This window comes from Peromyscus eremicus, chromosome 7 (assembly GCF_949786415.1).
Source record: "Peromyscus eremicus chromosome 7, PerEre_H2_v1, whole genome shotgun sequence".
NCBI classification, from domain to species: domain Eukaryota; kingdom Metazoa; phylum Chordata; class Mammalia; order Rodentia; family Cricetidae; genus Peromyscus; species Peromyscus eremicus.
In genome coordinates, this window is record NC_081422.1 from 94384861 (window position 1) to 94400897 (window position 16037).

The following is a 16037-nucleotide window of genomic DNA, read 5'->3' on the forward strand; positions in this document are numbered from 1 at the left end:
GAGATGAATCTTCAGACAATGGGACCTTGAAATGGGTCTGAGGAAAGTGGACAATAAAAGAAAGAATAAGGGACATGCAAGACAAGAATGAAAAGGAACAGAGGACAATGTGAACAGCAGAGAAGCTTGCCATGAAGCCAGATGGTGGGTTCTGGATGAGGGACATATATTATGGCTGAATAATTTATTATACAGTCAGCCAAGCCTAAAGAAAGTTCAGAAAGAGGTTGGGGCCAAGGAAATGTATGTGGAAGTCATCAATCAGTTATCAGATACCAATGGCAGACCCTGTACAAGATTGTCACTGTGAAAGATGCCAAGAATATGACAGTGCACAGAAGTATCTCCTGGACTCAGGCTGATATGAGGACTGTTGAACTGTTAGTAGCAAAGAAGCCAACAAGAAAAACGCTGCTCATGTTCGTACAAGCATAGGGAGAAAAGGGAGGGCAGTTTGACTTCCAAATGAATGACTGAGAATGAACATTGAGACATAATAGGGTTTGCAGCAGACCCAAGGCCCTTACCCACACACATTCTGTTTGCACCAGCATCCCTCCTCATTTTCAGTTCTACCATACAGTCCATTTGTAGTTGCTATTTGCCACAGAACTGGAAAAAAATGTTCAGCATTTGTATTTATCATCTGAGGAGACATATTCAAATCACTATCGGAAGCCGAGTTATAAAAGCCTCTGGTGTCTCCCACAACACCAAGGATGGCAGCTTGAAGGGACTCATTTGGCAAGGATGGAGGAGCATGACTCACCAAGATTGAGAACCAAGTGCTGCCTCCTAACAAAATTTATAGAGGCACTCCCACCCCGGGGATCTCGCACATCCCTAGAGCAACTGGAAGCCAACTGGGAGCCTTGAGGATGGAAGAGGCCGGGGGCAGGTGGGAAGACCAAAGGCAGCACCGGCCAGGCAGAAATGGAATTCATGTCTCTAATGTCCCCTTTGCCTGCCTATTTTCATCTTTATAGAGCAGCCCTTCCCTGTCCTCCCCAATTCCCCGTTTTCTTTTCTTTTTTTCCTTTCTTTAAATGCAGTCTAATCCCGAGTGTGAACTGATGTAGTTTGTGTGTTAGGAGGAAAAAAATCTCTCTCTTTTTCTGCCTTTTTTTTCTTCTTCTTCCCCTGGCCCAGTTCATTATTTTTCTTTCTTGTCACTCAGTGTGATAGGTTGAACAGAAGTGCACAGATGAGCACTGAAAACGGTGTCACAAGGCCTTAATCTAGTCTTTAATGCCTGACTTCAGAGATGTCATTTATCTTCTAACTGCAGCAGGCATCCACCAACTTTATCTCTAATAATATATTGATGGATTAAAAGGGTCGGGCAGAAGACCGGGCTGGAAAAATTGCTTATTGACATCAAAATACAGTGCCCTCAACCTGATAAACATGGAGGGCTCGTGTATCTCCCAGAATAGTTGGCGTAGCTATAATTTTTTTTTCTAGCATGTTTCCCCAGGTTCATGGGGTGGTCCAGTAAAATAAACAAATACTAAACATTATTTCTATGCTGACATGGCCGGGGAACACATGAGATATTTTAGGAACACATTTTTAATGTCAGATTTGTAAATACGCCTTCCTTATTTATGACATGCTATAGCATATTCTATGACAACTGGAAACAGGCCCCTATAGTTTTGGCAGCCTTCAAATACGCTCCATGCAGTTTGCTGGGGCAAAAGCCCCTGGTAGCACCTGATTATGCTTTTGGACAGTCGAGTAAAGCAAGGCTATTTCACCAGGGAGATGAGGCCGGGTAATCTCAGAATGTAAATGAAGACAGCCTTTGAAGAGCTTTCCTTTGTTTATTGTTCTCTTTATTTCATTGTTTGGTTGGCAAAGACATGTTTCAAAACAAGGACCCTTATCCCTCATAAGCTGTGCCCACATAAGTCAGTTTTAAAATAAACCAAAAAAATAATCCACAACTTGTAACTCCTGCTTAATGGGTAGTTCCTAAATTATCTCTTTTCAAAACTCCCTTCTTTTGGATTGAATTTTGTCTTATTTTGTCTTTGCCATATGAATTTTTAAGGATGCTCTCCTAGGGATTTTTCTTTTAATTTTATGAGGTCCAGTTTGGTGGTTTCTGCCTGGTTTTTACAAATCAAAGTGACTTCCTCAGCTCAACTGCCTTTGTTAAAAAAAAACAAGCTCCAAATATGTCTTTTACTTAGTACTATGTCAAACAAGGACAGATGACCTTATCTTTTAAAATTACTGCATAATTTATATTTTTTCCTAAATATAAGGGTAATATCATAAAGGTTGTCTGGTAGATGTGCCTGAAGGCATTCACACAAAGAACCCATTATTCCAGCACTTTGTACATTTTAAAAACTGTTTTTGCTGAAGACAAGAGCTTCTTATTCAGAACCACCTAAGCTGGGGTCCTAGATGTCTGTGTCTAGAGGAGCCCGCAGAAGAAAACTACACAGTTGAACACTGAATATCCAGGTATGCCCATGGCTAAGCTCACAGATGGCTACCCACCACAGCTCTGGAGCCCAACAACAGGACCACCCTCCCTTGCAGCAGTTCCCCATCTATAAAATAGATACAGGAACTGCATCATTTTACAGGAAATCTCTGAGGATCAAACACATTCACACATAATGACTGACTAACATAGTCTCTGAGGCATGATAAGTGCCCAGGGAATGTTTCGCCTCGCTATCACTATCATCTTTAAACTTATTCTTGGGTTTGTAATGATGTCTCATCCCAATGGAAGGATGACTTGAGACTTGGCTATGTAAGGAGAGCATCTACTAAGCACAAAATGTGGAAGGAAGGATAAAAGGAGACTTTGGGAATTAAGGAGGGGGCGGGTGTCAAAACAATATCCGCAAACACCAACAAGTAGAAACAATAATAGACACAATTTCCAGGCTACCGGCCCTCTACCAGGATCAGCTCCAGGTCTGTTAGACTCCAACACCAGGCTCTCAATTCCAGCATTTCCCTTGTAAGTCATTTCAGACTGCAGTAAACAGGGTTCAGAGCTGGCACATTCTATGAGCAAAAGGGAGCTCACAACTTCATGTACCTACCACTTGACCTTTCCATAGTCTTCCACCCAGGCAGATGCCCATGGTTAATCATCCCCAACCTTCAAATCTCCAATCTAGAAATTTACCCCTTCATACTCTGCTTCAACGGCTGTAGTGATAAAGAAATCGACTCTAGGTGCTGTCTTCAAATGGAGTCAGCCTAGGGCACAACAATAAGCAGGCCCAGAGACCCTGCTCAACTATGAAAGGGTCAGTCTGTGCTCACAAGTGGCTGCTTGCACAGTAGATAGCATTCCTGAAACTTCCAGTTACATTTATATTTTCAATATTTATGTGGCGTTCAGACTTCACAACTTTCTCCAACAATTCAATTTTATTTAATGAAATTTTAAAAAAGCAAAGAAGATACAAACCCATTCCTCATTCCTGGGTAGGTTTGGCCAGATACAAAGAAAAGTCATGGTGTGGTTTAATACTACAGCCTGCTGTCTAAAGTATCTGTGCCTCGACTTTCACCTTTGATTCTCACTGTAACTCTGCATGATGATAGTAAAAGGAGGAAACTGAAGCTGGCAAAGGCCAAGGGTGAGCTGCTTGCCCATCACTACACAGTAGCAACGTTAGGATTCAAAACCCAGCTTCACTGCTGAGTCAAAGACTGCCAACTCCTGGTTCCGCTGACCATATTGTAGCAGCTGTTACATAACATCGGAAGTTTGGGGTTCAATAAAGTCATAGAGAGGACAGCTTTTCTTCTCAACAAACTCTGCTGTAGAAAGAAGTGCAAAGAATCTGGACACAGCAACAAGGCCCTCAGGCTTACGCTAGAAAACTCAATTCTCACTAGTGGTATTTTCTTTGAGAATAGACCATTTCTTACTTTTAAATTCACACTGTACTGCCCTGAGACCTCGATGATACTAAAACTTTATTTTGATATCCAGATGGTCCTGTCATCATTTTCACATGCTCCTAAGATTTTAGTCCCCCAAAGGTAACTAAGAGGCTCTATGCTGCTGCTGATTATTGATCTCTTCTTATCCGATAGTATCAGAAGCCCCTCCCTCCCTTCATTGGAGCAAAAGCACATGTGGGAACTGGTCATGAAGAGCTGCAGGGCAGATGGCAGTCATAGCTGCAAGGGAGGGTTCAGCCAGAGAAGAAAGACTGTGGTCACAAGTTACCTGGATAGAAGGACGAATGTCAACCCATGGTGGATGAACCAGAGCAGAATGACATTGAACTGTGAAGAACTGAGTTAAACACCAGAGGGTTGGAGATCAAAATATAGCCTGATGAAATTAAAAGACCAGAGAGGCTGCAGGCCTGGCCTATCATGATGCAGGCCCCTGGAAGCCAGCCAGCCAGAGAGAGGGTGTTGGGTGCCACTATGATGTGTAAGTATGTTGTAGAGAGATGGGAGAGAAAGAGAAGGGGAAGGGTTCAGGTACTGTGGAGAAAGACGGAACTGGAGACGCCACAGTCTCAGTGAGGGTCCAGTATTGATGGTGTAGCAGAAGCCAGAGGCCCAAAACCAGCGACTCATTGTGATGAACATTTGTTTACAAGTAAAGCTGTTTGGGCAAAAGGGTATACTGTGTAACACACTGCAGTTCCCAAGACTACTACAACAAATGAATAAGTGATGGAGAGGTGGGAAGGACAGAGGAGCTAAGTGATTTTTTAAAATTTTTATTACTTTTTTTTTTAATTTTCTCTTGCAGGGAGGCTATAAGGATGGAGGACAGACATGGAAGGAATAGGGAATGAGTGGGATTGGGGAGCATGATGTGAAATTCCCAAAGAATCAATAAAAAATTATTTTAAAAAAGAAAAAAATTGAAAGACCAGTGCTGAGATGATTAGAGCAAACAAAATGAATTTTTAAAATAAGCAAAGTCTGGAAGAAGGCAATAAATAGGCGTAATCACAGTTAAAAGTAAGAAAAAGGTATTTTAATGCAGTAACATCAAATCTATTAATGAAAGACAAAAGACACTGGAAAGGATTGGAAAGGCAAAGCCCAGCTGGACACCTTCATAAATTCTCTAGAACATTCTTTTGGGCTACCTACTCATTTTGGGCTAGCAGTGACATCACTACACAACTCTCTGCTTTAAAATCATCAAGAATACAAACGTACTGGAGTAAGTTGGCAAGCCTACTAAAGAGAGATTAAATGAATTTTTAATATATTAAAAGAACATGAAGACTACAAACAACCCTTATATGAGCAACTAGAAAGAGAGTGAAGAAGATAAGCTAAAAGAAAGAAAACAACAGAGAAAAAATAGCTAATAGCTTTTTTCCAAAACTGATGAAAGGCAAGATTCTTCAGATTGAGGTATCACTGTGAACCTCAAACAAAGAAAATTAAAATGTATCCATCCTAGGCACACCCCAGTGGAACTACAGGAAACCTGTAGCTTAAAAGACTGCCTTGGGGTGATGAGAAAGCAAAGATTGGATGTAAGCTATAAGGGCTGGCTGCTCAGCTCAAGAGTAAACTCCCTGGCGACAGTAAGAGCCAGGGCATGTGCAGATGAAAAACAGTATTACATTTACCCAAATAGACACTTAAAGACAAAAAAAATACATTTCCAAACAAAAAAATTAATGAGGGGAGTGGAGGGAAGGGAGAGAAATGTTATGAATAAAGACCAAAATAAGAATGGTCTTTAAAAATAAACAAATAAACAAAACAAACCATCACTGCCCAGGAATTATATTGCATAGAAAATTTAGAGGAAGAACAAAACAGACCTTGAAAACGTTCCAGGGGAAATTTATCAAGGTAATAGAAGGAAAGCCAAAGTGAGAGATGAAAACCACAGAGGCAGGAAGGAGACCGGCAAGTGCTGTCAGGACGAGCGAAGTTGCAGTTGAGTTATTGGACGCGCTTTCTTCATGGCTGGACATTCTCCAAGCAGGATCACTTCTTTTTTGTTCTCTGGATGTTTTGTTTACTATAGCTTTTTGGTTTCTGTTTACCAACTGAAAACATCTTCCTGGGAAAGTTTTGAAGTCTACCATTTGGGCAAAGCCTAACAGGATTGTGACACACCAACTTAAATCAACTCCCTACCTTTCCTTCAACTCCTTATATAGCCACATCAAAACACACAGAACCTTGCCATTCCTCTCTCTGTTTCTCTTACTCTTTGGACACAGCTGGTCCAGAAAAAACTCAGTTCTACCAGTGTTGAGCAATAAAATGGAAAACAGTTGTGGCATTAGGATAAAGAGATGAGAACAAGGAAATATGGAAATGAAGCAAAACTTAGCAAGATGTAAAGACTTCATAAATTCCCTAAAGCAGAGAAAAACTGTGACTATCTCAGTCATCCATTGCTATGAGAAACTACCTTAAAACAACAATTGTATCTCGTATCTTAACAGGGCAGGAATTGAGGCAGGACCAACCTGAGTGATTCTCCCCACACAACTCTGGTTAGGATCCCCTGCTAATTTTCAGGTGTTGGGTTTGTGGTCTGGAGACCCAAAGCTTCAATCTGGCACTTGGCATCTTGTGGGTGGAGTCTGGAAGCCTGGGTGTGGCTGAGCTCCCTCCCATTCTATACAATCTCAAATCCTCTCAGTGGAGCTGTCCCTCAGGGTGGTGTTGGAACAGAACAGTGAGCCTCCCCGCACCATAGGCAGCTCAAGGTTCCAATAGAAACTTGGGGCAGCTGGTTTCTTAGGCCTGGGTGCTGAGCTGACATAGCTTCATTTCACCCAGGCTCTATCCATTCTCAGACACAGTCATTCAGACTCAAGGCTAAGAATCCTAAGCCTTAGTTTTCACTGAGAGGAGAGTCAACGAATTTTCAGCCATCTTTAGTGCATCCCAAGATGAAAGTTTCACCACAGTTATAAACAATGTCTCCAAAGAAAAAGAAATAAAAAGCAGAGAGCATATGGAGAGACAAAGGAGCATATGATGGGTAGGTTAGCAGAAGTCCAGAAGAAGAAAAAGATAAAAACCATGATGGACTCCAAGGATTAGAATGTGCAGAAAACACTGGAAGGCAATGCTTCTCATGTATACGACTCAGTTGGGGGATTTGTTAAAACATAGCCTCAACTAAGTTTAAAGCAGGCCTGGATTTTGCATTTCTAACAAGCTTCCAGATGATGCTTAGATGGTTATAGTAGCAAGGCCATAAACAATGTAGAAAACAACAATCTAAAACCAAATTAAATACTTGGGAGGCTGAGGCAGGAAGGCTGTCAAAAGCTTCAGGCAAAATGGACTAGAGTAAGACCCTGTCTCAACAAACAAGATCAAAAAATACACAGTGATGAAGAATTTCTAAAATCTAAAGATAAAATGATAGCGTTAGAAGATAAGAAAGCCACATTGGATTTATAAGTAACAAAGTCAAAACAAAGACTATAACAAATATGTGGACTAGAAAGTCACAAAGCATCTGTGCTCCAATAAAGTACAGAGATCTAGCTAGCCTCCCACCCAACCACTGAATGGGAGGGAACAGGAAAGAAAAGGTAGCTATGCTTATCTTGATGGCTGGATCTGTAACAGCTGGAATCAACAGATACTATTTAAAGTTGACAAGTCTGTCATAGAAATATAATCCCATACAAAGAAAAGCATAAGAAAACTAGACACAGAGCATTGCACAAAAAAAAAGCAAGCTAATAATATTCTTCCACTGTTAAGGAAGAGTAGAACTTATCAACAGGTAGGCTCCCAGGAATACTGAGATACTTAGCCTTTAATACAGCTTTGAGATCTTAGGAGAAGCTCCACACCTACCCCTGGCCAGCCGCCACCAGATGTTTCATCCATTAACCCAGCACATCCTACAAATCACACCATCTGTTCTGAATTGTGAAACTAAGGATATTACAATAAAGATGTAATTATCAAGAGAACCATTAGACTAAAATTGCATCTTTTCTGAATACCAGAAAAACTAAGCAGAGCAAGAGAGGAAAACCGAACATGCAGTGAATGGCTTAGACCGTTGGATGTAAAATAAATAAATAAATAAATAAATAAATAAATAAATAAATAAATAAATAATAAACAAACGAACAAACTAATTAATTAATTAATTAAATGACAAAATAATACCAAAAAATATCAATCATGCACATCCATGTAAATGAACTTTGCCCAAAGAGAAAAGATCACAAAACAAAACTTGATTGCAGGCAGGGATATCTGGGAGGTACTAGTAAAGAATGATTCAAGAAGGTTGAAAAGCCACAGAATGGAGAATAGTGTAGTGAATGCAGATGAGATAAAGGGCATAGAAAGTGAGCTGACATCAGCGAGGTAAAGTTCAGACATGGGGAGGAAGCCTTTCCGATGTCAATGGGCTCAATCCACAAAGAAGATGAACATTTACATAATATCTGGGACCAGAGTTCACAAATATCCACTAATACATTCATAAATATGCAACTAGTAGGCTATTTTAACTCAGCTCAGTTCATGGCATATTAGGAAGAAATAGACAAACAAAGGCCTAACTAACATGATTAATAAGGTAGTATATGAACATATACCAAACTCTGCACCTTGAAAGTGTGCCTGAGAGTCAAGTACCACAAAGTATATAAAAACACAGGAAAACATTAAGCCACAAAGAAAATCTCCAAATAGTAGGGAAAATGGCTTCTGATAACTATGCAATAAACAAAGTAGTTTGGCTTTTTGGTTTTTTGTTTTTGTTTTTTGAGAAACAAAAAGACATCTTTGCAAGATAGTTTTGAAGTTTTGGTCAACACGGCTCAAAAAAAAAGAATTACAAACATAAATTGGAGAAGTTTTTTATTCATTTTACATACCAACCACAGATCTCCTTCTCATCCCTTCTCCTGATCCCACTCCACCTTCCCCCCTCCTACCCTCATCCCCTTCTCCAAAAGTGTTAAGTTCTCCCATGGGGGCTCAGCTAAGCCTGGTACATTCAATTGAGGCAGGACCAAGCCCCTCCCCACTTTATCAGGGTGATCAAGGTGATCAAGGTGTCCAACCATAGGTAAAGGGATCCAGAAAGCCAGCTCATGCACCAGGGATAGATCCTGATCACACTGCCAGGGGCACCTCAAACAGACCCAGCTACACAACTGTCTCCCATATGCAGAGTGTCTAGTCTGGTCCCTTGCAGGTTCCACAGCTGTCAGTCTAAAGTTCATGAGATCCCTTGAGCTTGGTTCAGTCTCTGTAGATTTCCCATCATGATCTTGACCACCCCCCCCCCTTGCTCATACAATCCCTCTTCCCTCTCTTCAACTGGACTCTCAGAGCTCGGCCTGGTGTTCGGTTGTGGATCTCTGCATTTGCTTTCATCAGTTACTGGATGAAGGCTCATGTTTGTCTTTCTGAGTCTGGGTTACCTCACTCAGGATGATATTTTCTAGTTCCATCCATTTGCCTGCAAATTTCATTATGTCATTGTTTTTTACAGCTGAGTAATACTCCATTGTGTATATGTACCACATTTTTTCTATCAATTCTTCAGTTGAGGGGCATCTAGGTTGCTTCTAGTTTCTGGCTATTACGAATGATGCTGCTATGAACATAGTTGAGCAAGTGTCCTTGATTGAGCATCCCTTGAGTATATGCCCAAGAGTGGTATAGCTGGGTCTTGAGGTAGATTGATTCCCAATTTTCTGAGAAACTGCCATACTGATTTCCAAAGTGGCTGTACAAGTTTGCACTCCCATCAACAGTAGAGGATTGTTCCCCTTGTTACACATCCTCTTCAACATAAGCTGTCATCAGTGTTTTTGTTCTTAGCCATTCTGACAGGTATAAGATGGTATTCCAGAGTCATTTTGATTTGTATTTCCCTGATGACTAAGGATGTTGAGCAATTTCTTAAATGTCTTTCAGCCATTTGGGATTCTTCTGTTGAGAATTCTCTATTTAGATCTGTAGCACATTTTTTAATTGGATTGTTCATTATTTTGATGTCTAGTCTTGAATTCTTTATATATTTTGGATATCAGCCCTCTGTCAGATGTGGGGTTGGTGAAGATCTTTCCCCATTCTGTAGGCTGTCATTTTGTCTTATTTACTGTGTCCTTTGACTTAGAGAAGCTTCTTAGTTTCAGGAGGTCCCATTTATTAATTATTGCTCTCAGTGTCTATGCTACTGGTGTTATATTTAGGAAGTGGTCTCCTGTGCCAATGTGTTCGAGACTACTTCCTACTTTCTCTTCTATCAGGTTCAGTGTAACTGGATTTATGTTGAAGTCTTTGATGCACTTGGACTTGAGTTTTGTGAGTGGCGATAGATATGGATCTAGATAGATATGGATCTATTTGCAATCTTCTACATGTTGACATCCAGTTATGCCAGCACCATTTGTTGAAGATGCTTTCTTTTTTCTATTGTACAGTTCTGGCTTCTTTGTCAAAAAATCAGGTGTTCACAGGTGTGTGAATTAAGGTCAGGGTCTTCAATTCAAATCCATTGGTCCACATGTTGATTTTTATGCCAATACCAAGCTGTTTTTATTACTATGGTTCTATAGTAGAGCTTGAGGTCAGAGATGGCAATGCCTCCAGAAGTTGCTTTATTATACAGGATTGTTCTGGCTATCCTGGGTTTTTTTGTTTGGAAATCAGTACGGTGATTTCTCAGAAAATTGGGAATCAATCTACCTAAAGACCCAGCTATACCATTCTTGGGCTTACCACAAAGTCGTCCTCTGACCACCATTTGTGCTCTGTGGCGTGCATGTGCCCCGCCCCATACATACACAATAACATTAAATAAAAAATTTAAAATAGAATCTGTCTCAAATTGTTAGGAAAAATAACAAAATAATCCAGATAAAAAGCAATTCATATTGGGATATTTGCCCTTTCCTAAACAGAAATGGAGGAGGAGTGGATTGGGGTAGGAGGAGAAGAGGAGGATAAGACTGGGAGGACAGGAGGGAGAGGAAACTGTGTCAAGGACATTAGATAGATAGATAGATAGATAGATAGATAGATAGATAGATAGATAGATAGATAGATAGATAGATAAATTTATTATAAAAAGAAATTGATGATAAAGGAAATTGATAAGTTTGGAAAAAATAAAAAGAAAGTAATGCTAGTAAATATAAAGTTTATTTTTTAAAAGAAAATGGTTTTAAAATTGGGTGAATTACTATCTGACTTGATCAAAATAAAGAAATAAGAAATCATAAAATGGAAACAAGCTGGCAAAAAGGAAGAACAAAAGAATCTTCAAAATATTGATCTCTGCAAATCAATTAGAAACCCAACCTGGATTACATAGCTGACTTTTTAAAAAATATAACTTACTAAAAGATGCATAGTTACAGAAAGGAAGCTGAACTAAGTGGTCTCTACTGAAAATGATGTTGACGTGCTATCATTGACCCCAACTCTCAACCTGCCATTCACAAGAGAACAATGATACATGAGCTTGCAAGGGGATTCAGCCAAACTGCAAGAAAAAAACCTACTCAACTACCAGCTTAGGCTGTTGCAAAACATAGGAAAAGGCCCAGGGAGTATTTATAATCTCCATGCAGCAATGACACCAGACTTGTGGAGGACTTCCCACACATAAAACAAGTAGCATGTTCATTTATGAATATCAAAGAAAAATCATCAGTACAAATAATAAATAGAACACTAAAAACCACTATACCAAGTGACTTATCTACAAAATGTAGAGATAGCTCAATATTACGAAGTCCATTAATATACTTCATTACATTAATAAAGATAATTGTATTATAATAGAATTTGGTATCTTAGGTGTTCTATGAAGAAAATCATACAATCACATCAATAGAGTTTCAAAACTATTTTATTAAAAAATAATAAAATTAAAATATAAAGATAATTTCTCAACCTAATAAAAATATCTCTCAGTGTCTGTGCTACTGGTGTTATATTTAGGAAGTGATCTCCTATGCCAATGCATTCAAGACTACTTCCTACTTTCTCTTCTAGCAGGTTCAGAGTAGCTGGATTTATGTTGAGGTCCTTGATCCACTAGGACTTAAGTTTTGTGCATGGTGATAGACATGGATCTATTTGCAGCCTTCTACATGTTGATATCCAGTTATGCCAGCACCATTTGTTGAAGATGCTTTCTTTTTTCCATTGTAAACTTTTGGCTTCTTTGTCAAAAATTATATGTTCATAGGTGTGCGGATTAATGTCAGAGTCTTCAATTCGATTCCATTGGTTCACATGTCGATTTTTATGCCAGTACCAAGCTGTTTTTATTACTGTAGCTCTATAGTAGAGCTTGAAGTTAGGGATCGTGATGCCTCCAGAGGTTGTGTTATTGTACAGGATTCTTTTGGCTATCCTGGGTTTTTTGTTTTTCCATACAAAGTTGAGTATTATTCTTTCCAGGTCTATGAAGAATTGTATTGGTATTTTGATGGGGATTGCATTGAATCTGTAGATTGCTTTTGGTAAGATTGCCATTTTTACTGTAATGAAGGGCGAGGGTCGAGGGAAAGAGAGCTTGGGGGAGTGGGAGATCCCAGCTGGATCAACAACAGAGAGGAAAAACAAGGAATAGGAGATCATGGTAAATGAAGACCACATGAGAATAGGAAGAAGCAAAGTGCTAGAGAGGCCCACAGAAATCCACAAAGATACCCCCACAACAGACTGCTGGCAATGGTCGAGATACAGCCCGAACTGATCTACTCTGGTGATGGGATGGCCTGTGCTCATTGCATGAGTTGGCTGTTTGAAACCTGGGGCCTATGCAGGATCGCTTGGCTCGGCCTGGGAGGAGGGGACTGGACCTACCTGGACTGAGTCTACCAGGTTGATCTCAGTTCGCGGGGGAGGCTTTGCCTTGGAGAAGGTGGGAATGAGGGGTGGGCTGGGAGGAAGGTGAGGGGGGCCATAGTGGGGAGAACAAGGGAATCCGTGGCTGATATGTAGAACTGAATTGTATTGCAAAATAAAAATAAAAATTTAAAAAAAATTTATTTTATCTTAAAACAAGCATCAGTCAAGAAAAATGCTGAAGCATGCAATCTTAGCTGTGTATGAGATCATATCCAGAGCTTTTAACTGTACTGATTCTTGGGTCTTGCCGCCAGGTATTCTAATTAATCAGTACAGCATGATGCCTTCTGATAACATGATTTCTTAGAGCTCTAGATCTTTCTACTGGGCAGCCAAAGTTGAGAACCACTTCACTGAAGTAATTCTCTTTATATTCAGCAACAAAGTCAGCAATATTTTTCATGGGCCATTATTTACTATGATGCCAGAGGCACAATTGTGTGATTAATGTTGTATGGGTGGCCAATGCAATATCATAGGAAAAAACTATAAAGGGAGAAGTTACATATATCACTGTTTTTGAGCCTTTGGGTTTGGATTTAAAAACAATTGCAAGTAACAATTGAATTATTTAAGAGAATGGAGTAGGCCAGGCGGTGGTGCTGCATGCCTTTAATCCCAGCACTCAGGAGGCATAACCAGGCGGATCTCTGTGAGTTCAAGGCCAGCCTGGTCTACAGAGCAAGATCCAGGACAGGTACCAAAACTACACGGAGAAACCCTGTCTGGAAAATAACCAAAAAAATAAAAAATAAAAAATAAAAATAAGGGTGGGGGGGAGTGGAGTAAAACTTAATAGACAGTAGTCAACGGCTTTCATAGGACACAGCCACCAAGTATAAGAAATAACAAAAGGTAGTAATTTCTTCATAATAGCAATAAAAATATCAAAGTCTAACAGTAAAAATGAAATGGAAATGTGTAAGATCCATATGCAGGAAACCTACAAATGCAGTGAAAGATAAGAAAAAAGACTTGAACAAACCAAGACATAAATATGTTCGTGGATTAGAATTCTTGGCATCATAGAGATATTCTCTTTAATTTGATTTTACAATTTTAAGTACATTTCAATAAATAAGACTACTTTTTTAAAATGAGGCTAGTTGATTTTAAAATTCATATAAAATATAAGCAAAAATAGCCAGGAAAATTCTCAACAAAAATATCAGTGGAGGGTGTGCTACCCTTAAGAAGTATTAAAATACACAATAACTCAATAACTAAAAGTGTGTAGTATAGTAATGCCAAAACAATGGAACATAATGGTCCCCAGTAATATATCCAAGTACACACAGAAATTTAATATATGGTAAGTTTGACTCCTCTCTGGCTAAAGATACACTAGTCAATAACTGCTATTTGGCAAATTGGGTAGCTCTCTAAAGAAAAATTCAATTTTACACTATATTTCCAGATAAATTCCAAATGTATCAATGATTTAAGCATAATAGTAAAAATTAAAAGATAGTAGAAAATTACAGGAGAATGTATTACCTTGGAGTGAGAGTGACTTTGTAAGATTCAAAATCTGGAAGCCTTAAATGTGATAAGAAAAAAATTGGCTCCATAAGAATAAAAAGAAACTTCTGCACAGAAAAAAAGCATAAAGTCAAAATATTAAGGACAAATTAGAAAAAAAGTTATAAAATATTTGCAATATATATGCCTTGATATCAATAAGAAGTAACTCCTAGAAATCAGTGGGAAAAGACCATGAGGATAGATATGGGCAAAATAGAAGAGCTCAAAAATATAAACTCTCAGAAAAATAACAAACTACTCAATCACATGAGAAAAGTGTTACTCATAATAGAAACATACCCATGGAAACTACACAGAGATACCATGTTTAATTATCAAGTTAGCAAAATCTGAAAGGTTTATACTGTAATCTACTGTGACAGGCTGAGCACTCTCGTATATAGATCAGTGAAAATATACATTGGAGTAATGTTGATGGAAGGTATCTTAGCAATGACTGTCAGCTTACACATGCACATTCTTGGACCCAGAAATTCTACTTCTAGAGACTTCCATTGCTCTGCAGAAATATTTGTTCACAATTACAAAATTTACCTAGTTGTACCATGAAGCATCTTTTTTTAGTAACAAAATATCATACCCTATGTAAGGAATTATGGGGCTGAGAGACAACTCAGTGAACAAAGTGATTGCTGCAACAACAAGCATGGGGAGTTGAGTTCGAATCTCCAGTACCTGTGTGAAAAAGCCACAAATCTGTTATTTCACAATGGGAGGACAGAGACGGGAATCTCCTTAGGTTCACTGAGAACTAAGTCTCAAAAATAAGTTGGAAGATTGATTAAGGAAAACATCCTGTTGTCAACATCAAGCAAGCATACACATACGTACACACACACACACACACACACAGAGAGAGAGAGAGAGAGAGAGAGAGAGAGAGAGAGAGAGAGAGAGAGAGATGTGTATACACACACACAGACATGTGTATACACACACACACAACATTTTTTGAAGAGAACACTATGCAGTTCTCAGAAAGAATGGGGAAGTGTTCTGCAAAATAAGGAGCTAATCAGGAAAGATTCCTACATGTATATTTCCAGTGAAAAGGAAATCTCGAGTAGATGTAGTATATTATAGTTTACCTTTTTGTTTTTAAAGGAGAACTGAGACTGTATATTATCTTTTCCTTATAAAATTTGTGAAAGAAACTAAGAACAGTTCCATGTCTGGTGTGAGATAAAAAACTAGGTGAATGGGAAAGAATAGTAAAATAGAGGGGTATGTCCAACATATAGACATATTACCCATTCAAACTAACATTTTTAAGAATGAACTGGAGAATGAAACAGAGAGGGGGGAATCACTTAAAATGACAAACTATTTGAGACTTATTTAAAAATGAACATTTCTCACAAACCACAGGGAGCCATCCCTACCTAAAGTGTTGTGTTCCCAGTGTTTACCGGAACCTAAGATATATTCACTTGTGAATATATTTCTACATAAAATGAAAAAGATTTCCTGTCCATTTTTACCCTATGAGTAAACATATAATAAAAACCTATATAGATATATTTTTATAATTGTAGCAGTATACTAACTAAGCTTTGTTATTGTTATAGAAAATACAGTTGAATTATAGTATAATGAAGAATTTATCACTTCAAATCACAACATAAAGGAAAATACAT